Genomic DNA, 26,863 nt, shown 5'->3' with positions numbered 1-26,863 from the left:
ATCTCAGTTAATTCATACTGTATGTTGTAGTCTGTCCAAGAGGGGAATCACACAAGACTGATCTCAGTTAATTCATACTGTATGTTGTAGTCTGTCCACGAGGGGAATCACACAAGACTGATCTCAGTTAATTCATACTGCATGTTGTAGTCTGTCCAAGAGGGGAATCACACAGACTGATCTCAGTTAATTCATACTGTATGTTGTAGTCTGTCTAATAATTAAATCACACAAGATTGACAGCCTGTAATTTTATTAAAAGCATTCAGTTGATCACATGGCAGTTTAGAGAGCAACATCATAACAATAATCTACTTCATAATCAATATCATAACATTTATAATCAATAACATTATCTATATACTACTAACAACATCATAACAATAATCTACATCATAATCAATATCATAACATTTATAATCAATAACATCATGAGAGGTAAACAACAACAAACCCCTTTATTAAAAAATAATTCAAAATACAAAGAATGAACAGATGATTATAATAATACCTGAGACACTTCTAATAATGGAGACACTTCAACATAAAGAATCTAAGAGACAATAAATAAGATAAAGAATCTAAGAGCCACTAAATAAGACAAAGAATCTAAGAGACACTAAATAAGATGAAGATTCTAAGAGACACTAAATAAGATGAAGAATCTAAGAGACACTAAATAAGATAAAGAATCTAAGAGACACTAAATAAGATAAAGAATCTAAGAGACACTAAATAAGATAAAGAATCTATGAGACACTAAATAAGATAAAGAATCTAAGAGACACTAAATAAGACAAAGAATCTAAGAGACACTAAATAAGATAAAGAATCTAAGAGACACTAAATAAGATAAAGAATCTAAGAGACACTAAATAAGATAAAGAATCTAAGAGACACTAAATAAGATAAAGAATCTAAGAGACACTAAATAAGACAAAGACAAAAGCAATACATTCTGGAACAAAAAACAGATGTAATTGAGCTACTCTCTTAAAATAATTAAAACCCCATGTTACCCAGAACCCCATGTTACCAAAACCCCATGTTACCCAAAACCCCATGTTACCAAAACCCCATGTTACCCAAAACCCCATGATATCCAAAACCCCATGTTACCAGAACCCCATGTTACCAAAACCCCATGTTACCCAAAACCCCATGTTACCAAAACCCCATGTTACCCAAAACCCCATGATATCCAAAACCCCATGTTACCAGAACCCCATGTTACCCAAAACCCCATGATATCCAAAACCCCATGTTACCCAAAACCCATGTTACCAAAACCCCTTGTTACCCAAAACCCCTTGTTACCCAGAACCCCATGTTACCCAGAACCCCATGTTACCAGAACCCCATGTTACCCAAAATCCCATGTTACCAAAACCCCATGATACCCAAACCCCCATGTTACCCAGAACCATATGTTACCCAAAACCCCATGTTACCAGAACCCCATGTTACCCAAAACCCATGTTACCAAAACCCCTTGTTACCCAAACCCTTTGTTACCCAGAACCCCATGTTACCCAAAAGCCCATGTTACCAGAACCCCATGTTACCCAAAACCCCATGTTACCAGAACCCCATGTTACCCAAAACCCATGTTACCAAAACCCCTTGTTACCCAAAACCCCTTGTTACCCAGAACCCCTTGTTACCCAAAACCCCATGTAACCAGAACCCCATGTTACTCAAAACCCATGTTACCAAAGCCCCTTGTTACCCAGAACCCCTTGTTACCCAGAACCCCTTGTTACCCAGAACCCCATATTCCCAAAACCCATGTTCCCAAAACCCCATGTTACCCAAAACCCCATGTTACCAAAACCCCATGTTCCCAAAACCCCATGTTCCCCAAAACCCCATGTTTCTCTGGTGGTAAAAACCAAACTAAATGAATAATGGTGGTTGCAGTCACTCCTTTTAGATTTCTTCCAAGGTTTTAGAAAGATAAACTATTTCTGAACTTGTTATTAAAAGTAGAACCACTTCAGGTTTGTCACCACATTTTAAACACCAGTCCACTGCTGACCATCGATTTAAAACACAAAACTGACCTAAGATCAGCATGTAGGCTCAGCTTCATTCTACTCCTACTCCGTCCCCTGGGCTGCTCTCTCCTCTCCCAGTCCAGCTTCAGCTCTGGAGCTCAGAGAGACCATCTCCATGGCATTGACATAAAGATCCATGCTGCTCACCCTGTTCACTCTCTTCTGCCTCCTGGTGGGCTAGGGAGACACAGCACCAACAGTCAGACATTTACTCTCTAGTATCTCCATTCTCTCCCTCCCTCTACCCCTCACCCTCTAGTTTAAATGACTTGTAACGTCTGAGTAAATGTCTTTACCTTGTAGTACAGGTAGGAGGTGGTGATGGATGTCAGTAGGATCAACAGCACTACAACGTGTCTGATGATGAAGGCTGGCAGAGGAGAGGCTGCAAACAGAAACACCTTTGATGAGGGGACTGATCATCATCACATAGATCTGTGGGAAATCTGTCAATGACAAAGTTATAAGTCTGGTTCATGTTCAGTTACCTGTGATGGTGAGGGAGAGGAGCTCACTCTCAGATGAGAAGTTATGAGAGAAAACATAATTGTCATAAACACAGCTGTAGTTCCCTTGGTGGGAGTCATCTGCAGCAGGGAAGAGGAAGGCAGCAGAGTGATTGACAGCTGCTTGGGTTCTGTTGGAGCCAGTGAACGTGAGGAGGAAGGAGCCTCCTGAGTACTGTGGCTGAGTGGAGCAGGTGATGGTGAAGTTGTAGCCCCTGAACATCTCGGGCCCCTGGTGGCCCCTGAAGACCCCTCCCATTGAGTCAGTCAGGAAGATATCAGGCTGGACCAGGAGATCTGTAACAATAAAAGAGAACAAGAAAAACCTCTTCAACTAGTTTCCTATAAATATGACAATAACATCAGCATGTGACAGTGCCAGCCACCCTCCCTCACAGGGCAACATGAGTAGTGGGCCTACAGTCACTGAGACAACATATGTTGATATCAGGCTTAAGCAGGACATCTGGAACAAGAGGAGAGAAAAAGAAAACGTAGCTCCTCAACTACTTTCCTCATTTAGATATGACAATAACATGACGTGACAGTGGTAGTGAGTAGAGACGTTCACTGAGATAACACTCACATACAAAAGCATTCTGGGATATTTAAGTTGTATTTGATTCCTACTTGACTGAGTGATCTATTTGGTAAAGACGTCTGACAAGCTAAACAGTCATCATGAGAGGTGCAGAGGAAGTTGTATGAATGAAGGAAATCAGTTGAATATAATTATAATATGTTGATATTTCCTGAGCAGATCACTGTGAATCCAGGAAGGAGATATAATACATGGACAAAAGTATGTGGAACTCAGCAGTGAGTTTTACAACAGAGGATTATTTTTACGCTCTACGTGGTTCAACACTCGGCGGTCCGTTCTGTGAGCTTGTGTTGTCTACCACTTCACGGCTGAGCCGTTGTTGCTCCTAGACGTGCCACGTTGAAAGTCACTGAGCTCTTCAGTAAGAACATTTTACTGCCAATGTTTGTCTATGGAGATTGCATGGCTGTGTGCTCGATTTTATACACCTGTCAGTAACAGGTGTGGCTGAAATAGCCGAATCCACTAATGTCCACATACTTTTGGCCATTCAGTGTATCTTGTTATTACCTGAGCAGATCACTGTGAGTCCAGGACGGAGATCATACGTTCTTCTACACTCCCTCAGTGAAGACTCAGACCCAGAACAGGAAACTCCAAACCCTCTAGTGGTGTTTCCAGGTGGTACTGAAACAGTGGAGCCACAACCCAGCTGTCTGCATACTACTGCAGCTACATCCCAGTCATCAGCTCCCACAGTCCTCCACTCTCCCTGGTCGTACCACTCCACTCCACCAGCACAGCGACTGCCTCCTCCCACCAGCCTCACATCATCAGGCTCTGAGAAAAGAAAAGAGAGAGACAGTAAGCTTACTATTTTCTCACGAAAAGACACCTATATTGTCTCCATTAAATCTTCACTCCAGGTGAGAAACAATGTTGATTGAGTGACAAACTGTTTCTTACCTGAGCAGGTGAGTCCAACAGCATTACCAGGTAGGCAGGTGTTGTTTTTTCTGTCTGAGGTGTCACAGTCCAGGAGAAGGGACTCATTGCCTTTACACTGGAACTCTTTATCCCAGGTCTGACCCTCACCTTCTCCATAGAGCCCCCCCTGTAGAGCTGCAGGAGCCCCACAGCCAACATCCCTACAGACTACCTCTGCATCCTGTCGGTCAAAGTCAGCTTCACACACTGAGGCCCAGGACTGATTGGACTTCACCTCCACTCTCCCAGAGCAGAGACCAGCTCCATCCACAAGCCGCACAGACTCTGGAGAAAAAGAGTTGGTTGAACATTCAATCAGTTTTGTTGATGACACTGTCAAGGACTAAACACAAATATGTTGGATAAAAGATAGTAGTTTGCTATGTTTGATACTGTAAGAGGGAGAAATGGGTTCTTAGTCACTCAGGATCGGGTTGGGAACAATGCAGGCAGGAGACAGGAATAAGTTCACTTCACTTTATAGAAAATAAACAGCTGGACATCCATCAGGCAGCTTCACTTCAGTACCATCTGAACTACAATGATCTGCCCATGAACATCTCCCATAAACCAATATGACAAACACAAATATAATGTTTAAATACATCTGACATCTCTCCCTCTATTTAATTGAAATAAAAACACATAAAACATGATACATGGTAATATTGTATAATGTATAAATAAATCTCTCAATCAGTCTCTTACCTGAACAGGTCACATGACGATAATATCCACCATCACAGACACCAAGTCCTCCTATGATGTTACACTGTCTAATAGAAGACTCATCTCTCCTACAACTCCACATCGTGACTCCTCTTCTTCCATCTTCAATCAGAGGTCCTCTAGTTTCAGCTACAGGATTCCCACAGTCCAGCTCTCTACACACAACCTTAACCTCTCTCATCATGTCCCACCACCTAAAACATAGACCCAACCACTCTCCTCTGTAGAGGACATCCACTGTACCAGAACAGGAAGTGGTCCCATTCACCAGTCTGACTGAGTATTTATCTGTAAACAGCAGAGAGGAAAACACAGTGGTGAGGACAGATGATGACAGTGATTCTGTTATTCTAACAGCAGTAATGCTTTGTGGTTGACAAGTATTAGTAGTTCCATGAAACACTACTTGTTGTTGGGGTTTTAGAATGGTTTGTATGGACACATGAATTTCTCCATGTGGGATAATAAAGTTGACTAATATTGAACTGCTATAATCACTGTAGATTAATACTCTACCTACCTGGTGGACTGACGCTTTGAGCCTGGAGATCTGAGGAGAAAGACAGAGACAGAGGAGAAAGAGAGTGAAAGAGACAGAGAGATAGAGAGAAACAAAGGAGAAAGGGAGGAGTCAGAGGAAGAGAGAGACAGAGGTTAAATGAACATCAACATGACCTTTCATGATGTGATGGGGAAGACAGGCTTATCGTTGGTATGGTGCAACAACACCCATGTGTACATACACTATATATACAAAAGTATGTGGACACCCCTTCAAATGCTCTCCCCATCTGGTCGTGCTGCTGCTCCAGTTTCAACTGTTCTGCCTGCAGCTCTGGAACCCTGACCTGTTCACGGACGTGCTTCCTGTCCCAGACCTGCTGTTTTCAACTCTCTAGAGACAGCAGGAGCGGTAGAGATACTCTGAAGGATCGGCTATGAAAAGACAACTGACATTTACTCCTGAGGTGCTGACCTGTTGCACCCTCAACAACCACTGTGATTATTATTATTTGACCCTGCTGGTCGTCTATGAACGTTTGAACATCTTGGGTTCTAGGTTTCTGTACAGCACTTTGTGACATCAGCTAATATAAGAAGTAAATAAATAAATGTGATTGATTAGTGGACTCCATTTCAGCCACACCCCTTCCTGACAGATGTATAAAATCAAGCACTCAGCCATGCAATCTCCATAGACAAACATTGTCAGTAGAATGGCCTTAATGAAGATCTCAGTGACTTTCAACATGGCAACATCATAGGATGCCACCTTTCAGATTGTACAATTTCCCCCAACTCCTATTCTCCCCATATCCCCTCCCTCTCCCCCTCTCCTCTCCCTCTCTCCTCCATTTCTCCCCCTCTCTTCTCATCTTTTCCCCCTCGCCTCTACACTCCTCCCCCTCTCTCTTCTACTCTTCTCCTATTCTCTCCCTTTCTTCCCCTACCCTCTCCTCCCCCTCTCTCTTCTACTCTTCTCCTATTCTCTCCCTTTCTTCCCCTACCCTCTTCTCCCCCTCTCCTCCCCCTCTCCTAATCTCCCCCGTCTCCACTCCTCCTTCTCCCCCTCTCTTCTCCTCTTATGCCGCGCTCTTCCTCCCCATCTCTTCTGCCGCTCTCCACCTCTCTCATCTCTTCTCCTCTTCTGCCGCTCTCCACCTCTCTCATCTCTTCTCCTCTTCTGCCGCTCTCCACCTCTCTCATCTCTTCTCCTCTTCTGCCGCTCTCCACCTCTCTCATCTCCTCTTCTCTCCCTCTCCTCTTCCTCCACCTCCTCCCTTCATCTCTTCTCCCCTTTCTTCTACTCTTCTACTCTTCTCCCCTACTCTTCTCCCCCACCCTTCTACTCTTCTCCCCCACTCTTCTACTCTTCTCCCCCACTCTTCTACTCTTCTCCCCCACTCTTCTACTCTTCTCCCCTACTCTTCTCCCCTACTCTTCTCCCCCACTCTTCTACTCTTCTACCCACTCTTCTACTCTTCTCACACACAGAGATGCATGTAAAGCTCTCCCCCGCCCTCCAATTGGAAAATCTGACCATAATTATATCCTCCTGATTCCTGCAAACAAGTAAAAACTAAAGCAAGAAGGATCAGTGGCTCGCTCAATACAGAATTGGTCAGATTACGCGGATGCTACGCTACAAGTTAACTTCTTGACGCTACCTATCCCGTTAGTGGGATAATTTTCATCAACAACCGCTGAATTGCATAGCGCCACATTCAAATAATATTACTAAAAATATTTATACTCATGAAATCACAAGTGCAATATAGCAAAACACAGTTTAGCATTTTGTTAATCCACCTGTCGTGTCAGATTTTGAAAATATGCTTTACAGCGAAAGCAATCCAAGCTTATCAATCGCTCAACAAAACATTATGAACACCTAGCATCAAAGTAGCTTGGTCACGAAAATCAGAAAACCAATCAAATTAATCGTTTCCCTTTGATGATCTTCGGATGTTTTCAATCACGAGAGTCCCAGTTACACAATAAATGTTATTTTTGTTCCATAAAGATTATTTTTATATCCAAAATATCTCCGTTTGTTTGGCGCGTTATGTTCAGAAATCCACAGGAAAGAGCGGTCACGACAACGCAGACGAAAATTCCAAATAGTATCCGTAATGTCCACAGAAACATGTCAAACGTTTTTATAATCAATCCTCAGGTTGTTTTAAAATATATAATCGATAATATATCAACCACAACTGTATTTTTCAGTAGGAGAGGGAAAGGCAATGGCTTCCCAAGCTCTGTTGCGCATACAAAACGCTGCTGGTACCCAGCCATACAATGATGCGATGTTATCTTTCTCACTCATTTTTCTAAATAAAAGCCTGAAACTATGTCTAAAGACTGTTGACACCTTGAGGAAGTGATAGGAAAAGGAATCTGGTTGATATCCCTTTAAATGGAGCAAAGGCAGGCTATGGAACATGGAGTTTTCAAAATAGAAACCACTTCCTGGTTTGATTTTCCTCAGGGTTTCGCCTGCAATATCAGTTCTGTTATACTCACAGACAATATTTTAACAGTTTTGGAAACTTTAGAGTGTTTTCTATCCTAATCTGTCAATTTATATGCATATTCTAGCATATGGGCCGGAGAAATAGGCCGTTTACACAGGGAACGTTATTTTTCCGAACATAAAAACAGCTGAAAGAGGTTAAAGGAAACAATAAGCAAACATAAATGGTGTTCACCAAAAGGCAGGTGGGAGACATATGGAAGAAGGTACTCTGGCCAGATGAGACTAAAATTGCGGTTTTTGGCCATCAAGGAAAACGTTATGTCTGGCGCAAACCCAACACCTCACATCACCCCGAGAACACCATCCCCACAGTGAAGCATGGTGGTGGCAGCATCATGCTGTGGGGATGTTTTTCCATTGGCAGGGACTGTGAAACTGGTTATAATTGAAGGAATGGTGGATGGAGCTAAATACAGGGAAATTCTTGAGGGAAACCTGTTTCCGTCTTCCAGAGATTTGAGACTGGGACGTATGTTCACCTTCCAGCAGGACAATGACCCTAATCATTCTGCCATCCAGGAACATTTTACCAGGCATTGTCAGAGGAAGGCCCTAAAAATGGTCAAAGACTCCAGCCATCACAGTCATACTGTTCTCTCTGCTACCACACGGCAAGCGGTTCCGGAGCGCCAAGTCTAGGTCCAAGAGGCTTCTAAACAGCTTCTACACCCAAGCCATAAGACTCCTGAACATCTAATCAAATAGCTACCCAGACTATTTGCATTGCCCCCCCCCCCTCTTTTACACCACTGCTGCACTCTGTTATCATCTATACATAGTCACTTTAATAACTCTACCTACATGTACATATTACCTCTACGAACCAGTGCCCCCACACATTGACTCTACACCAGCACCCCCCTGTATATAGTCTCACTATTGACTCTACACCAGCACCCCCCTGTATATATTCTCACTATTGACTCTACACCAGCACCCCCTTGTATATAGTCTCACTATTTACTCTACACCAGCACCCCTTTGTATATAGTCTCACTATTGACTCTACACCAGCACCCCCCTGTATATAGTCTCACTATTTACTCTACACCAGCACCCCCCTGTATATAGTCTCACTATTGACTCTACACCAGCACCCCCCTGTATATAGTCTCACTATTTACTCTACACCAGCACCCCCCTGTATATAGTCTCACTATTTACTCTACACCAGCACCCCCCTGTATATAGTCTCACTATTTACTCTACACCAGCACCCCTTTGTATATAGTCTCACTATTTACTCTACACCAGCACCCCCCTGTATATAGTCTCACTATTGACTCTACACCAGCACCCCTTTGTATATAGTCTCACTATTGACTCTACACCAGCACCCCCCTGTATATAGTCTCACTATTTACTCTACACCAGCACCCCTTTGTATATAGTCTCACTATTGACTCTACACCAGCACCCCCTTGTATATAGTCTCACTATTTACTCTACACCAGCACCCCTTTGTATATAGTCTCACTATTGACTCTACACCAGCACCCCCCTGTATATAGTCTCACTATTGACTCTACACCAGCACCCCCCTGTATATAGTCTCACTATTTACTCTACACCAGCACCCCCCTGTATATAGTCTCACTATTGACTCTACACCAGCACCCCCCTGTATATAGTCTCACTATTGACTCTACACCAGCACCCCCCTGTATATAGTCTCACTATTTACTCTACACCAGCACCCCCCTGTATATAGTCTCACTATTTACTCTACACCAGCACCCCCCTGTATATAGTCTCACTATTGACTCTACACCAGCACCCCCCTGTATATAGTCTCACTATTGACTCTACACCAGCACCCCCCTGTATATAGTCTCACTATTGACTCTACACCAGCACCCCCCTGTATATAGTCTCACGATTGTTATTTTACTGCTGCTCTTTAATTACTTGTCACTTTTATTTCTAATTCTAATTCTTATTTCTTGTTTTAACTGCACTGTTGGTTCGGGGCTTGTTTGTAAGCATTCAGGTCTACTACACCTGTTGTAGTCAGCATTTCATTGTATGGTCTTCACCTGTTGTATTCAGCATTTCATTGTATGGTCTTCACCTGTTGTAGTCAGCATTTCATTGTATGGTCTTCACCTGTTGTAGTCAGCATTTCATTGTATGGTCTTCACCTGTTGTAGTCAGCATTTCATTGTATGGTCTTCACCTGTTGTATTCAGCATTTCATTGTATGGTCTTCACCTGTTGTAGTCAGCATTTCATTGTATGGTCTTCACCTGTTGTAGTCAGCATTTCATTGTATGGTCTTCACCTGTTGTATTCAGCATTTCATTGTATGGTCTTCACCTGTTGTAGTCAGCATTTCATTGTATGGTCTTCACCTGTTGTATTCAGCATTTCATTGTATGGTCTTCACCTGTTGTATTCAGCATTTCATTGTATGGTCTTCACCTGTTGTAGTCAGCATTTCATTGTATGGTCTTCACCTGTTGTATTCAGCATTTCATTGTATGGTCTTCACCTGTTGTATTCAGCATTTCATTGTATGGTCTTCACCTGTTGTAGTCAGCATTTCATTGTATGGTCTTCACCTGTTGTATTCAGCATTTCATTGTATGGTCTTCACCTGTTGTAGTCAGCATTTCATTGTATGGTCTTCACCTGTTGTATTCAGCATTTCATTGTATGGTCTTCACCTGTTGTATTCAGCATTTCATTGTATGGTCTTCACCTGTTGTAGTCAGCATTTCATTGTATGGTCTTCACCTGTTGTAGTCAGCATTTCATTGTATGGTCTTCACCTGTTGTAGTCAGCATTTCATTGTATGGTCTTCACCTGTTGTATTCAGCATTTCATTGTATGGTCTTCACCTGTTGTAGTCAGCATTTCATTGTATGGTCTTCACCTGTTGTATTCAGCATTTCATTGTATGGTCTTCACCTGTTGTAGTCAGCATTTCATTGTATGGTCTTCACCTGTTGTAGTCAGCATTTCATTGTATGGTCTTCACCTGTTGTATTCAGCATTTCATTGTATGGTCTTCACCTGTTGTATTCAGCATTTCATTGTATGGTCTTCACCTGTTGTATTCAGCATTTCATTGTATGGTCTTCACCTGTTGTAGTCAGCATTTCATTGTATGGTCTTCACCTGTTGTAGTCAGCATTTCATTGTATGGTCTTCACCTGTTGTAGTCAGCATTTCATTGTATGGTCTTCACCTGTTGTATTTAGCATTTCATTGTATGGTCTTCACCTGTTGTAGTCAGCATTTCATTGTATGGTCTTCACCTGTTGTATTCAGCATTTCATTGTATGGTCTTCACCTGTTGTAGTCAGCATTTCATTGTATGGTCTTCACCTGTTGTAGTCAGCATTTCATTGTATGGTCTTCACCTGTTGTAGTCAGCATTTCATTGTGAGGTCTTCACCTGTTGTAGTCAGCATTTCATTGTATGGTCTTCACCTGTTGTATTTAGCATTTCATTGTATGGTCTTCACCTGTTGTATTCAGCATTTCATTGTATGGTCTTCACCTGTTGTATTCAGCATTTCATTGTATGGTCTTCACCTGTTGTATTCGGCGCATGTGACGAATAACATTTGATTTGATTTGATTTGAGGTATCACGTCTGTCTCTAACTGGGGCTCCATTGATCTATACCAGTCTACTGTCATGAAGACTGTAAAATACTGCTGGGCTATATGACTTCTATGTCATTAGGTCTTTGATGTGAGATAAACTTCTTAGTAACTTATCTCAGATCAGTGGTTGAATGCAGCTTAAATGATAAAACATAAAAATATTGGCCATGCTGTCAATCCATCATGATAGTGCAATTAATGTATTGTTTAGTGTTGTGTAGTGGCTTTGCTGACATCCCACATTTTTTGATGGTTGGCATCAAATATTTATATGCTACAATCGCCACCACATCTGGCTGAGAGGGCCCTAGTGGAGCCGGCTAGCTGAGGGGGCCCTAGTTGAGCCAGGTGGCAGAGGGGGCCCTAGTGGAGCCAGGTGGCTGAGAGGAAGCTAGTGGAGCCAGGTGGCTGAGAGGGCGCTAGTGGAGCCAGCTTGCTGAGAGGGCCCTCTCTCTCCCTCTCTCTCTGTCCTCACTTCTCTCTCTCTCGTTCTCTCTCTTGCTCTCTCTCTTGTTCTCTCTCTCATTCTCTCACTCTTCCTGACATATAGCGTTGGACCTGTAGAACTTGACTCAGCTCAGAGACCTCTAGCATCTACAGTACACCCTTCTCCTACTCTAACATTAGACCATTATAATGTTAACGTTTCACCATCTGGCAGTTCGAACCACGAACCTGGGTTTGGCAGACCCAGGAGAACGCTACCTGCCCCAAATCATAGTGCCAACTGTAAAGTTTGGCGGAGGAGGGATAATGGTCTGGGGCTGTTTGTCATGGTTTGGGCCCCTTAGTTTCATTGAAGGGAAGTCTATTCGCTACAGTGACATTCTAGATTATTTTGTGCTTCCAACTTTGTGGCAACAGTTTGGGGAAGGCCCTTTCCTGTTTCAGCATGACAATGCCCCTGTACACAACGCAAGGTCCATACAGAGATAGTTTGTTGAGATCGATGTGGAAGAACTTTACTGGCCTGCGCAGAGCCCTGACCTTAACCCCATTGAATACCTTTAGGGATGAATTGAAACGTTGACTGTGAGCCAGGCCTAATCGCCCAACCTCCCTATTGCTGTTGTGGCTGAATGGAATCAAGTCCCCGCAGCAATGTTCCATCATCTAGTGGAAAACCTTCCCAGAAGAGTGGAGGCTGTTATAGCAGCAAATGGGGACCAACTCCATATTAATGCCCATGATTTTGGAATGAGATGTTAGATGAGCAGGTGTCCACATACTCTTGGTCATGTAGTGTACATTCCCCTTCCATGCAAATGTGTAACTCTCTATGCAGATGAGATTAAATCTATTTATTTGTTTTTTTAATAATTTTTTTAATCATTCATTTCAGAGGTCATGGTCAAGATGAGCCGGACCAAGAGTGGAAAAGGTTGCTGGTTATGATGACATCACTGGTGAGAAGTCAGTAAAGACAAGATATTCAGTTGGCTGCATGTTAGTCTGTCAGCCCTATCTCTGTTGACATCTCACTTTCTCTCCACGCCTTCTCTCTCTCTCTCTCTGTTCCTCTCTCTCTCTTCCTGACAGATAGCATCAGACCTGTTGCCTTGGTAACAGACCTCTATCATCTAAACCCCCCTTCTCCTACTCTAACATCAGACCAATATAATATATAATATGTCAAGTATTAGTAGTTCCATAAAACACTACTTGTTATTGGGGTTTAGAATGGTTTGTATGGACACATGACTTTCTTCATGTGGTATAATAAAGTTTACTAATATTGAACTGCTATAATCACTGTAGATTTATACTCTACCTACCTGGTGGACTGACGCTTTGAGCCTGGAGATCTGAGGAGAAAGAGAGAGACAGAGGAGAAAGGGAGAGAGAGACAGAGAGATAGAGAGAAAGGGAGGAGTCAGAGGAAGAGAGAGGCAGAGGTTAAATCAACATAACATTACCTTTCATGATATGATGGGGATGACAGTGGTATGGTGCAACAACACCCATGTGTAAACACATTCCCCATCTCTCCTCCACCCTCCTCTCTCCCCTACCCTCCTCTCTCCCCTGCCCTCCTCTCTCCCCTACCCTCCTCTCTCCCCTACCCTCTTCTCTCCTCCACCCTTCTCTCTCCCCTACCCTCCTCTCTCACCTACCCTCTTCTCTCCTCCGCAAATCTCTCTATCCCCTCCCTCCCATCATCTCTACTCTACCCTTCCCTCTTTTCTACTTCTCAAATCTCTCTCACCTACCCTCCTCTCTCACCTATCTTGCTCTATGCCCTCCTTTCCCATCACCCCTCCCTTTCTCTCTCCCCTCCCCTTCTCTCTCCCCTACCCTCCTCTCTCACCTATCTTGCTCTACGCCCTCCTTTCCCATCACCCCTCCCGTTCTCTCTCCCCTCCCCTTCTCTCTCCCCAACCCTCCTCTCTCCCCACCCTCTCTCTCCCCTCCCTTTCTCTCTCCCCAACCCTCCTCTCTCCCTACCCTCTCTCTCTCCTCCTCCTCAAATCTCTCCCCACCCCTCCTCTCTTCTCATGTCTCTCTCTCTCTCTCTCTCTCTCTCTCTCATTCTCTCTCTCTTCGTGACGTATAGTGTTGGACCTGTTGATCTTGACTTAGCTCATAGACCTCTAGCATCTACACCCCTCCCTTCTCCTACTCTAACATAACACCAATATAATATATAATACATAATATATACTCTCATTCATTTACATAGAGACAGATACAATCAATCATTGACACACTGAAAATACAACAGTCAGATGCATGACACCATCACAACTTAACTGACATTAGTGCCTGTCCCCAGATGGACAGTTAGACTACAGTAAAGTACATTTACAGGTGATCACATCATCATCCTGCTTTGAGACACATTTTTACTGTCTGCTTCCAGTTGCATGTTATTTTACTAACCCTGCAAATTATAATATATCTTACAATATCAAAACATATCTCAGTAACTGTCACAAGTGTATAGCAGTATAACAGCATCATACCTCTGCTCCACAACAGGGTCATCAGTACCACTGCAGGTATCATATCTGTCTCTACCTGGGGCTCCACAGTCTGCTATCATAAAGAGTGGACTGATGAGTGGAAAATACTGCTAGGCTATATGACTTCTCTCTCATTACGTCCTAACTTCAATGATGTGAGATTAACTTCTTAGCAACTTATCTTGGATCAGTGGTTGAACACACGACAGCAAACTGATATGTTAAAAAAAAACTCCACAGGAAACTGCTGACAGAGCAGCAACATTTCACATAGTGTCCTATAATATCACCTCTAACTTTCCACTGCTTGAGTTCACCTCTTATAGAATATTGGCTTAATGTTCCAGCACCTAAATATAAACAGTACCAGCACCCAAAATGAGTACTGATGAGGTCTCATGTTAGAGCAGGAGAAGGGGGGATGTGGTGTAGAAGCTAGAGGTCTGTTACCCAAGTCAACTCAACAGGCCTGATGCTATATGTCAGGGTCAGGCTGGGCCAAGAGAGGAACAGGTTACTGTTATGATGACATGACTGGTGAGAAGTCAGTGGTAAAAATACATTGTAGATTTAAATGTCAGTCTCTCTCTCCCTCCTCCCCTGTCTCCTTCTACCAACCCAGTCTCTCTCTCCCTCCTCCCCTGTCTCCTTCTACCAACCCAGTCTCTCTCTCCCTCCTCCCCTGTCTCCTTCTACCAACCCAGTCTCTCTCTCCCTCCTCCCCTGTCTCCTTCTACCAACTCAGTCTGTCAATAAGTCCTATATCTCTCTCATCTCTCTCCCTCCTCCCCTGTCTCCTTCTACCAACCCAGTCTGTCAATAAGTCCTATCTCTCTCTCTCATCTCTCACTCCCTCCTCCCCTGTCTCCTTCTACCAACCCAGTCTCTCTCTCTCTCCTCCCCTGTCTCCTTCTACCAACCCAGTCTGTCAGTAAGAACTAAACTCAGCAAAAAAAGAAATGTCCTCTCACTGTCAACTGCCTTTATTTTCAGCAAACTTAACATGTGTAAATATTTGTATGAACATAACAAGATTCAACAACTGAGACATAAACTGAACAAGTTCCACAGACATGTGACTAACAGAAATGTAATATGTGTCCCTGAACAAAGGGGGGAGGGGTCAAAATCAAAAGGAACAGGCAGTATCAGGTGTGGCCACCAGCTGCATTAAGTACTGCAGTGCATTTCCTCATGTACTGCACCAGATTTACCAGTTATTGCTGTGGGATGTTACCCCACTCTTCCACCAAGGCACCTGCAAGTTCCCGGACATTTCTGGGGGGAATGGCCCTAGAATGCTAGAATGGGGAGGAGGACAGTAAACAACAGAACGTATGGTGCTAGAATGGAGAGGAGATCAGTAAACAACAGAACGTATGGTGCTAGAATGGAGAGGAGATCAGTAAACAACAGAACGTATGGTGCTAGAATGGAGAGGAGATCAGCAAATAACAGAATGTATGGTGCTAGAATGGAGAGGTCAATAAACAATATATTTAGATTCTCTTCACAACTAGACAGTTACAGTACATTTGACCTTAAAGTAAAATCCTAATTGTATATGTACTTGCCTATATAGACACACTTCCCATGGTTTGACAGTAAAAAACTTGCTACAAAGACTATTTTCCTGACTGTCTCTACTGATGGCCTCTAACAGCAGAATAAAATAAGTGGGATATTTAAACAGCACTGAAACAGAGTAGGTTGCTAGTTGACGATGTGTTGTAAATTGTTTCAATGCTGCCGTCTACAGATCTTCTAATGTATTGTAATACCACATGTACCAATACAGTAGAATAGACAGGGACACTGTGTAATGATACAATGACCCTCCATCCAATGTTCTGCTGCTGTTGTGCAACATTGTGACGCCACTGACATGTTTACAGGTTGCCATGCCTACGAAAGAGAAGGTGTTTTCATTCTGTAACAAGGCCTTCACTTCAGTCTGGATGGCTGGTTGACTGCAGACAGGTTACACAGTATCAGTGGAGGTGTTAGGCTGTTTCTGCTCTCCTCCCAACTACTAATGGAATTGTCCTGCCAATGCAACGTATGAAAATGTATCCAGTCACTACTGTAAGTCTCTCTGGATAAGAGCGTCTGCTAAATGACTCACATGTTCAATGTGTAACTGACAGTTAGACTTACAGGTTATGTCGTTGTCTTTTGTTTGAATTGTTTACGTGTCCGCTGTGCGGGGGAAATGATAATACAAGCGGAACTACGTAGCTAATTGTAATTGTTGTAACGGGGATCCTTATTGTAGCAACACACTTTTGGAGGGAAGGCAATCCTGCGCTGCGTTAGCTAAGTTTTCATGTCATCGGGTGTAGTTCATAAAGGTTGAAGAGTGTATGTTAGGATGAAGTGTGAATTCATGCCAGGACTAATAAGTGTGAAGTTTGATTTCCTCCCTTCTGTAATAAGCAGCCGTATTTTTTCAAGAGGTATTTTCTCCTTTATTCATGTGTTTAATCTGAACCCGTTATAACGCCGGTTAAACTGTTATGTATGTTAGCACTTCAGAGTTATACCAAGCTAATAAGTCACTCGTAAGATAAGGTTGTAAGAGTGTGCTTGACTGTATTTTTCATTTACTTTATAGTTCTCACGGAAGGTGATAATTCTGACTAAAACTACAGAATAAAGCCGCCAGTTAAAATCAAGGAACGGTTGTGCTCGTGGTTACTGAAGGGAGCTACACAATGTAATGTTCAGGTTGACAATATCAATGGAATAGACCAAAGCAGAGCCATGTATTTAGATATGAACAGATATCTCGATGGAGGATAATGTCAGTATTTAGCTACGTTATTAGCTGTTTTGCTCACCAAAGGTGGAACAAAGTGAAACTGTTGATGTCAAAGCCTCAGTTCCGGGAGAGTAGTGGGTGAAACCATTCACCTCAGGAAAAGGGGTGATATAAATAACGTTTCCTTTCATTATGTATTACTGAATTCATAAAAATATTTGCTGCCATTGTAGTAAGGTTGGTAATACGAGAGGTCTTCGGACTTGCCATTTTTTTATTATTTTCTTTGAAAGAACAACTAGTGTGTTTTGAGTGCTTCTCCCCTATTTGGGAAGTTGGTCTGCCCGCTCCTCAGTCTGACAGATATTCTGAGAGCAGGTTCGAGTCCTCTTCCTCTGTACATAAAAACTGTTTCAAACTGTATAACACAATAGTGGTTTTGGAAAACTGGTTCATATATCCTAAAGTCAATAGCGAATGTGGCTCTGTAGATATTTATTTAGCCGTTCATGAATTGAAGACCTATTTCAGCCAGTTAACCAAGTTGTTGCTGTCTTAGCTAGCCGTGTTAATGACGAGCTAACGAGCACCGTTGGTCTCTGCACTACAATGTCACGCTAGTTATTACCAGCAGGTGATTTACTAGCAGGTGACTTGTTGAAATATTAAGTGAATGTTTATTTTCTTATTACCTTAAAAGGTTTATATAAAAGGGTTGTACTTGTGCTCTGTATTTATGGATTAATATCACTTCACATTGAGGGTTTGAATCAATAACGTTACTGTTGTTACTATCTAACAGATATCTTGTGTCCTACCTAACCATGTGTCACTACTGTTGTTCCTATCTAACATATATCTTGTGTCCTACCTAACCATGTATCACTACTGTTGTTCCTATCTAACAGATATATTGTGTCCTACCTAACCATGTATCACTACTGTTGCTCCTATCTAACAGATATCTTGTGTCCTACCTAACCATGTGTCACTACTGTTGTTCCTATCTAGCAGATATCTTGTGTCCTACCTAACCAGTGAACTTGTGGCTGTGACTGTCCTGCAGATAAAAACTGAGTCAACCTGAAGTGTGGATGTCCGTGTGCCTTTCTTCTGGGGGGCGATGTGAAGTTGGTTCCACCAGGTGTCTGTACTATATAAACACTGCTAATCCAACAATAGTGCTAGGTGTCTGTACTATATAAACACTGCTAATCCAACAATAGTGCTAGGTGTCTGTACTATATAAACACTGCTAATACAACAATAGTGTCTGTACTATATAAACACTGCTAATACAACAATAGCGCTAGGTATCTGTACTATATAAACAATGCTAATCTAACAATACTGCTAGGTGCCTGTACTATATAAACACTGCTAATCCAACAATAGTGCTATGTGTCTGTACTATATAAACACTGCTAATACAACAATAGCGCTAGGTGCCTGTACTATATAAACACTGCTAATACAACAATAGTGTCTGTACTATATAAACACTGCTAATACAACAATAGTGCTAGGTGCCTGTACTATATAAACACTGCTAATACAACAATAGTGTCTGTACTATATAAACACTGCTAATACAACAATAGCGCTAGGTATCTGTACTATATAAACAATGCTAATCTAACAATACTGCTAGGTGCCTGTACTATATAAACACTGCTAATCCAACAATAGTGCTATGTGTCTGTACTATATAAACACTGCTAATACAACAATAGCGCTAGGTGTCTGTACTATATAAACACTGCTAATCCAACAATAGTGCTAGGTGTCTGTACTATATAAACACTGCTAATACAACAATAGTGTCTGTACTATATAAACACTGCTAATACAACAATAGTGCTAGGTGCCTGTACTATATAAACACTGCTAATACAACAATAGTGTCTGTACTATATAAACACTGCTAATACAACAATAGCGCTAGGTATCTGTACTATATAAACAATGCTAATCTAACAATACTGCTAGGTGTCTGTACTATATAAACACTGCTAATACAACAATAGTGCTAGGTGTCTGTACTATATAAACACTGCTAATCTAACAATACTGCTAGGTGTCTGTACTATATAAACACTGCTAATACAACAATAGTGCTAGGTGTCTGTACTATATAAACACTGCTAATCTAACAATAGTGCTAGGTGTCTGTACTATATAAACACTGCTAATCCAACAATAGTGCTAGGTGTCTGTACTATATAAACACTGCTAATCCAACAATAGTGCTAGGTGTCTGTACTATATAAACACTGCTAATACAACAATAGTGCTAGGTGTCTGTACTATATAAACACTGCTAATCCAACAATAGTGCTATGTGTCTGTACTATATAAACACTGCTAATACAACAATAGTGCTAGGTGTCTGTACTATATAAACACTGCTAATCTAACAATAGTGCTAGGTGTCTGTACTATATAAACACTGCTAATACAACAATACTGCTAGGTGTCTGTACTACAGGTTCACACTTTAATTAAAATCTACATTTCTTAGATTCTTCCCAAAACTCAAACGTGGTCTCCTGATGTGGTTTAAGCATTGTTATATACTATTATATACTTGTATTGTTTTTCTGTTTAAAAAAGTCTGACTTTGAGAACGAAAACCTGAAATAAAAATGAGATCAATTCTGAAACCTGTTTCTTCGTCAGTTTCTCTGTTTCGATAATAGTAATGCCATTATCCTACTGAACAGTACAGCTTGGGTTGGTCTACTATTATCCTACTGAACAGTACAGCTTGGGTTGGTCTACTATTATCCTACTGAACAGTACAGCTTGGGTTGGTCTATTATTCTACTGAACAGTACAGCTTGGGTTGGTCTACTATTATCCTAATGAACAGTCCAGCTTGGGTTGGTCTACTATCATCCTACTGAACAGTACAGCTTGGGTTGGTCTACTATTATCCTACTGAACAGTACAGCTTGGGTTGGTCTACTATTATCCTACTGAACAGTACAGCTTGGGTTGGTCTATTATTCTACTGAACAGTACAGCTTGGGTTGGTCTACTATTATCCTAATGAACAGTCCAGCTTGGGTTGGTCTACTATTATCCTACTGAACAGTACAACTTGGGTTGGTCTACTATTATCCTAATGAACAGTCCAGCTTGGGTTGGTCTACTATTATCCTACTGAACAGTACAGCTTGGGTTGGTCTACTATTATCCTACTGAACAGTACAGCTTGGGTTGGTCTACTATTATCCTACTGAACAGTACAGCTTGGGTTGGTCTACTATTACCCTACTGAACAGTACCACTTGGGTTGGTCTACTATCATCCTACTGAACAGTACAGCTTGGGTTGGTCTACTATTATCCTACTGAACAGTACAGCTTGGGTTGGTCTACTATTATCCTACTGAACAGTACAGCTTGTGTTGGTCTGACTGTGAAAGACCAATATGGGGATGTATAGTTTTAGGTCATTCAGAGTGTATGTCACTGTTTCTCATATAATCTTTCACACAGGGTGCCTTTCCTTCTCTGGGCCGTTTGGAAAATGTTTTACTAAATTAGAGTACTGTATACCCACTTCTCCAGGCACCACGACACCACTGACCTACACAACAGCTTTCAACATACCAGTATTCAGTTTGGAACTTTCTAAAGAAATGCTGGTATAAATTATACAATATTAAAATATTAAATTATCCATTTATTTGTTTCAAAAGTGGTTGCAATGCTGTGAAAAACAGTTGTATTTGACTACAGTGCTAAAATAATCGATATTGTAAAATTTGAGCTCGTCCTTGCAAGGGGACTCTTATTTAGAGTAAAATATATATATATCTATATATATTTTTATTGATTTATTTTTTATTATTAATATTTTTATTTCAAAATATATAATATGCTGTTGTGTTGCCAGCATATTATCCTGCTGCTAGCAGAACAGTAATATAGGAGCTGTCAGCATATTATCCTGCTGCCAGCAGAACGGTAATATAGGAGCTGTCAGCATATTATCCTGCTGCCAGCAGAACGGTAATATAGGAGCTGTCAGCATATTATCCTGCTGCCAGCAGAACGGTAATATAGGAGCTATCAGCATATTATCCTGCTGCCAGCAGAACGGTAATATAGGAGCTGTCAGCATATTATCCTGCTGCTAGCAGAACGGTAATATAGGAGCTGTCAGCATATTATCCTGCTGCTAGCAGAACGGTAATATAGGAGCTGTCAGCATATTATCCTGCTGCTAGCCGAACGGTAATATAGGAGCTGTCAGCATATTATCCTGCTGCTAGCAGAACGGTAATATAGGAGCTGTCAGCATATTATCCTGCTGCTAGCAGAACGGTAATATAGGAGCTGTCAGCATATTATCCTGCTGCCAGCAGAACGGTAATATAGGAGCTGTCAGCATATTATCCTGCTGCTAGCAGAACGGTAATATAGGAGCTGTCAGCATATTATCCTGCTGCTAGCCGAACGGTAATATAGGCGTTTCATTTGGAATATTTGTACGGTGTGCTGCGAGGTACAAAATGCACAGAAATATAGAGAGAAGGATTATATTACGTTCTTTCCACCAGGGGGCGACAAACGCCAGTTAATATTCCAGAATAGAGCACCACAGAATGTATAGGCTACCTTTGACAAATGTCAATTTGGAGATCCTCGGGCCTGGGTCAGGTGTGTGTCCTAAATGTCTTTCCTGCTTCCCGAAGTGTGCACTCGTTCACCACACCCCATAACGTGTAAAAGCATTGGATTGTTGTAGTAGGCATAGGTTATAAAATTAGTTTCCAGACTGTATCTCTCCAGGGTTGGTGGGTGACTGTATCTCTCCAGGGTTGGTGGGTGAATGTATCTCTCCAGGGTTGGTGTGTGACTGTATCTCTCCAGGGTTGGTGGGTGACTGTATCTCTCCAGGGTTGGTGGGTGACTGTATCTCTCCAGGGTTGGTGGGTGACTGTATCTCTCCAGGGTTGGTGTGTGACTGTATCTCTCCAGGGTTGGTGGGTGACTGTATCTCTCCAGGGTTGGTGGGTGACTGTATCTCTCCAGGGTTGGTGGGTGACTGTATCTCTCCAGGGTTGGTGGGTGACTGTATCTCACTGCTGGACCCTGACCAGACATGGAGTAGTTGGCTCTGCATTTACATTCACAGCACACACACCCATCACCGTCAATCACCACACACACCGACAACACTAGAGCACAGTCTATTTGGAGGCTAAATAACTAAATTGATGTCTTATATTTTCTCTTTCTGTTTGTTTGTTATTGTGTGTGTGAGAGAAAGACAGAGAGACAGAGACAGACAAAGAGAGAGAGAAAGAGGGAGGGAGGGAGGTAGCCTTGTTGAGTGAGTGAAGATTAATGTCGCGCTTTTCCCGTGCACGCACCTGCCTTGGGACTAGACTCCACCGGAGCTGCCTCACATTTGAACTGGAAAACCTTGCGCGCGTCGGTGTATCTGGATTAACGGAATGGATTAGAGATCTAAGATCGCCCCTTTCCCATGTCGGAGGTGAGTGTTTATTTTTCTTTACCCTGTTTCGGTTTGTGGTGGAAATGGAAATTCCGTGTTGTCAAAGACCGTTGGGAGTCGGGATGGCCCGCCCTGAGCGCAAAACACCGGATTAGAGAGGGGTTAACGGTAACCGGTAAAAGAGGTCGGAATGAACCACGGACTGATCAGTCGAGGGACAGAAATAAGTTTAGAATATTAGGCTCTAAAAGTAGCCTAGTGTGCATATTATTTTACAGCCTAACATACCGTGAAACGTATTCAGTCAGTGTGACGACAAAATAGTCATTCAGGGCTGGGTCATATAATAAACACGAAATGACTGGTCTGCTAGCCTATTTCCATGTCCCAAACGCGTTTCTTTTAAGTTTGCAAACGAATAAATAAAGACATTATCCAGTTGTCACACCAGTAGGCCAGGCTAGCCTCAGAACAGCCTAAATTCGCCCGGGCATGGACTCGAAAGCGTTCCACAGGGATGCTGGCCCATGTTGACTACGATGCTTCCCACAGTTATCAAGTTGACTGGATGTCCTATGCGTGGTCCATTGTGGTACACACGGAAACAGTTGAGTGTGAAAAACCCAGCAGTGTTGCAGGTCTTGAAACAAACCGGTGCGCCTGGCACCTACTACCATACCCTGTTCAAAGGCACTTACATTTCATGTCTTGCCCATTCACCCTCTGAATGCCTACATACATAATCCATGTCTCAATTGTCTCAAGGCTTACAAAACCTTCTTTAACCCGTCTCCTCCCCTTCATCTACAATGATTGAAGTGGAAGTGACATCAATAAGGGATCATAGCTTTCACCTGGATTCACCTGGTCAGTCTAAGTCATGGAAAGAGCAGGCGTTCTTAAAATTTTGTACACTCAGTGTATAGCCTAACTACAGGATACATGAAACAAACAAAGCTACAATGTTTTTTCCGTCGTGTCTCGCTAGTCAACAGACTACTCCTGCCCCGCTGCAACAATTCAGGAAGGCGTCGCCGGAATCCAATTTTTAGAAGTTGTCACTCCCGAAAATCACGTGACTACACATCTTTGTCTATGTGAAGCCTGCCTGCCTGCCTGCCTGCCTGTCTGTCTGTCTGTTTCAGTGTGTGTGTGTGTGTGTCTGTTTCTTTCAGTGTGTGTGTGTGTGTGTGTGTGTGTGTGTGTGTGTGTGTGTGTGTGTGTGTGTGTGTGTGTGTGTGTGTGTGTGTGTGTGTGTGTGTCTGTGTGTGTAGTCTTTTGGTTAGCGACAGAACAGACCAGAGGTGTAGCAAAAAAAAAAAAAACATGGCACACTATTCACTACTTAGTGCCCTATATCTGACCACAGCTCTATGAATCCTGTTCAGAAGTAGTGCCCTATATAGGGTGCCATTTGGGAGGTAACCAGTGACTCAGTATGTTTCTATAAAAAAAATTATTTAACAATTCATGACTGATAGTTTATTGTAGCTTTTAGTGGGAAATCACATTTCCCAGCCATCCCCACAGCAGGGCTGTAGAATACATATATATATATCAACACACACACTACAGGGCTTTAGTGGAGACCTTCAAGTTCCTGGCCTACACATCACTAAAGATCTGTCATGGTCCTCACACACCAACACAGTCATGAAGAGGGCACGACACCACCTCTCCCCCCTCAGGAGGCTGAAAAGATCTGTCATGGTCCTCACACACCAACACGGTCATGAAGAGGGCACGACACCACCTCTCCCCCCTCAGGAGGCTGAAAAGATTTGACATGGGCCCTCAGATCCTCAAAGTTCTACAGCTGCACCATTGAGAGCATTTTGATTGGCTGCATCACCGCCTGGTACGGCAACTGCTTATCATCCGAGTGCAAGGCCCTACAGAGGCTAGTGCGTACGGCCCAGTACATCACTGGGGCCAAGCTCCCTGCCGTCCAGGACCTCTGTACCAGGTGGTGTCAGTGGAAAGCCCTAAACATGGTCAAAGACTCCAGCCACCCAAGTTATAGACTGTTGTCTCTGCTACCGCACGGAAAGTGGTACCGATGCACCAAGTAGGGGTGTGGATCAGAAAACCATTCAGTATCTGGTGTGACCACCATTTCCCTCAGGCAGCACAACACATCTCCTTCACATAGAGTTAATCAGGCTGTTGGTTGTAGCCTGTGGAATGTTGTCCCACTCCTCTTCAATGGCTGTGTGACAACACATCTCCTTCACATAGAGTTAATCAGGCTGTTGGTTGTAGCCTGTGGAATGTTGTCCCACTCCTCTTCAACAGCTGTGTGACAACACATCTCCTTCACATAGAGTTAATCAGGCTGTTGGTTGTAGCCTGTGGAATGCTGTCCCACTCCTCTTCAATGGCTGTGTGACAACACATCTCCTTCACATAGAGTTAATCAGGCTGTTGGTTGTAGCCTGTGGAATGTTGTCCCACTCCTCTTCAACGGCTGTGTGACAACACATCTCCTTCACATAGAGTTAATCAGGCTGTTGGTTGTAGCCTGTGGAATGCTGTCCCACTCCTCTTCAATGGCTGTGTGAAGTCCCTGGATATTGGCTGGAACTGAAACACGCTGTCGTACATGTCGATCCAGAGCATCCCAAACATGCTCAATGGGTGACATGTCTGGTGAGTGTGCAGCCCATGGAAGAACTGGGACGTTTTCAGCTTCCAGGTATTGTGTACAGATCCTTACGACATGGGTCCGTGCGTTATCATGCTGCAACATGAGGTGATGGCGGCGGATGACTGGCACGACAATGGGCCTCAGGATGTTGTCATGGTGTCTCTGTGCATTCAAATTGCCATCGATAAAATGCAATTGTATTCATTGTCTGTAGTTTATGCCTGCCCATACCATAACCCCACCGCCACCACGGGGAACTCTATATATTAGTGCACACCGCTCACCCACACAAGACCATACAGGCGTCTGCCATCTGCCTGGAACAGTTGAAACCGGGTTTCACACTTCTCCAGCGTGCCAGTGGCCATCGAAGGGGATCATTTGCCCACTGAAGTTGGTTCTTTGTTTGTGCAAAGCCATAGTTTTATTCTTTGTCCGGGTGGCTGGTCTTAAACGATCCCAGAGAGGAAGAAGCCGGATGTGGAGGTCCTGGGCTGGCATGGTTACACTTGGTCTGCTGTTGTGAGGCAGGTTGTTAGTTAGTTGTTCGTTTCTGTGTGTGTGTGTTTTTCATTTTTTCATTGGAAGAAGCCAAAAACAAACGCATATACAAAAACACAGGGATGTAATCCAAACAAAAGTTGAACCTCTAATAAATACACGGGACGAGACCCGTAATAACAACACACGGGACCCGTAATAACAACACACGGGACCCGTAATAACAACACACGGGACGAGACCCGTAATAACAACACACGAGACCCGTAATAACAACACACGAGACGAGACCCGTAATAACAACACACGAGACCCGTAATAACAACACACGGGACCCGTAATAACAACACACGGGACGAGACCCGTAATAACAACACACGAGACCCGTAATAACAACACACGAGACGAGACCCGTAATAACAACACACGGGACCCGTAATAACAACACACGGGACCCGTAATAACAACACACGGGACCCGTAATAACAACACACGGGACGAGACCCGTAATAACAACACACGAGACCCGTAATAACAACACACGAGACGAGACCCGTAATAACAACACACGAGACCCGTAATAACAACACACGAGACCCGTAATAACAACACACGGGACGAGACCCGTAATAACAACACACGAGACCCGTAATAACAACACACGAGACCCGTAATAACAACACACGAGACCCGTAATAACAACACACGGGACCCGTAATAACAACACACGGGACGAGACCCGTAATAACAACACACGAGACCCGTAATAACAACACACGGGACCCGTAATAACAACACACGGGACGAGACCCGTAATAACAACACACGAGACCCGTAATAACAACACACGGGACCCGTAATAACAACACACGGGACGAGACCCGTAATAACAACACACGAGACCCGTAATAACAACACACGGGACCCGTAATAACAACACACGGGACGAGACCCGTAATAACAACACACGAGACCCGTAATAACAACACACGGGACCCGTAATAACAACACACGGGACGAGACCCGTAATAACAACACACG

At 43.0% G+C, this 26,863-nt stretch overlaps 1 protein-coding gene across 2 annotated transcripts in view; it reads left to right on the top strand.

Moving 5' to 3' along the window:
- Positions 1-22,073: 22,073 nt before the first annotated feature.
- frmpd1a (FERM and PDZ domain containing 1a) overlaps positions 22,074-26,863 on the top strand; it is an 81,761-nt gene continuing 76,971 nt past the window's right edge. For both annotated transcript variants that reach the window (XM_090210007.1, XM_090210008.1), the window contains exon 1: positions 22,074-22,713. The gene's annotated coding sequence lies outside the window, so the exon portion shown is untranslated. The remainder of the gene's footprint in view (positions 22,714-26,863) is intronic.

The sequence above is a fragment of the Oncorhynchus mykiss genome, chromosome 19, assembly GCF_057628025.1.
Source record: "Oncorhynchus mykiss isolate SJ-2025 chromosome 19, ASM5762802v1, whole genome shotgun sequence".
Classification (NCBI taxonomy): domain Eukaryota; kingdom Metazoa; phylum Chordata; class Actinopteri; order Salmoniformes; family Salmonidae; genus Oncorhynchus; species Oncorhynchus mykiss.
The sequence above is the reverse complement of the archived record's forward strand: the minus strand, read 5'-3'. Positions and strand labels throughout refer to the sequence as shown.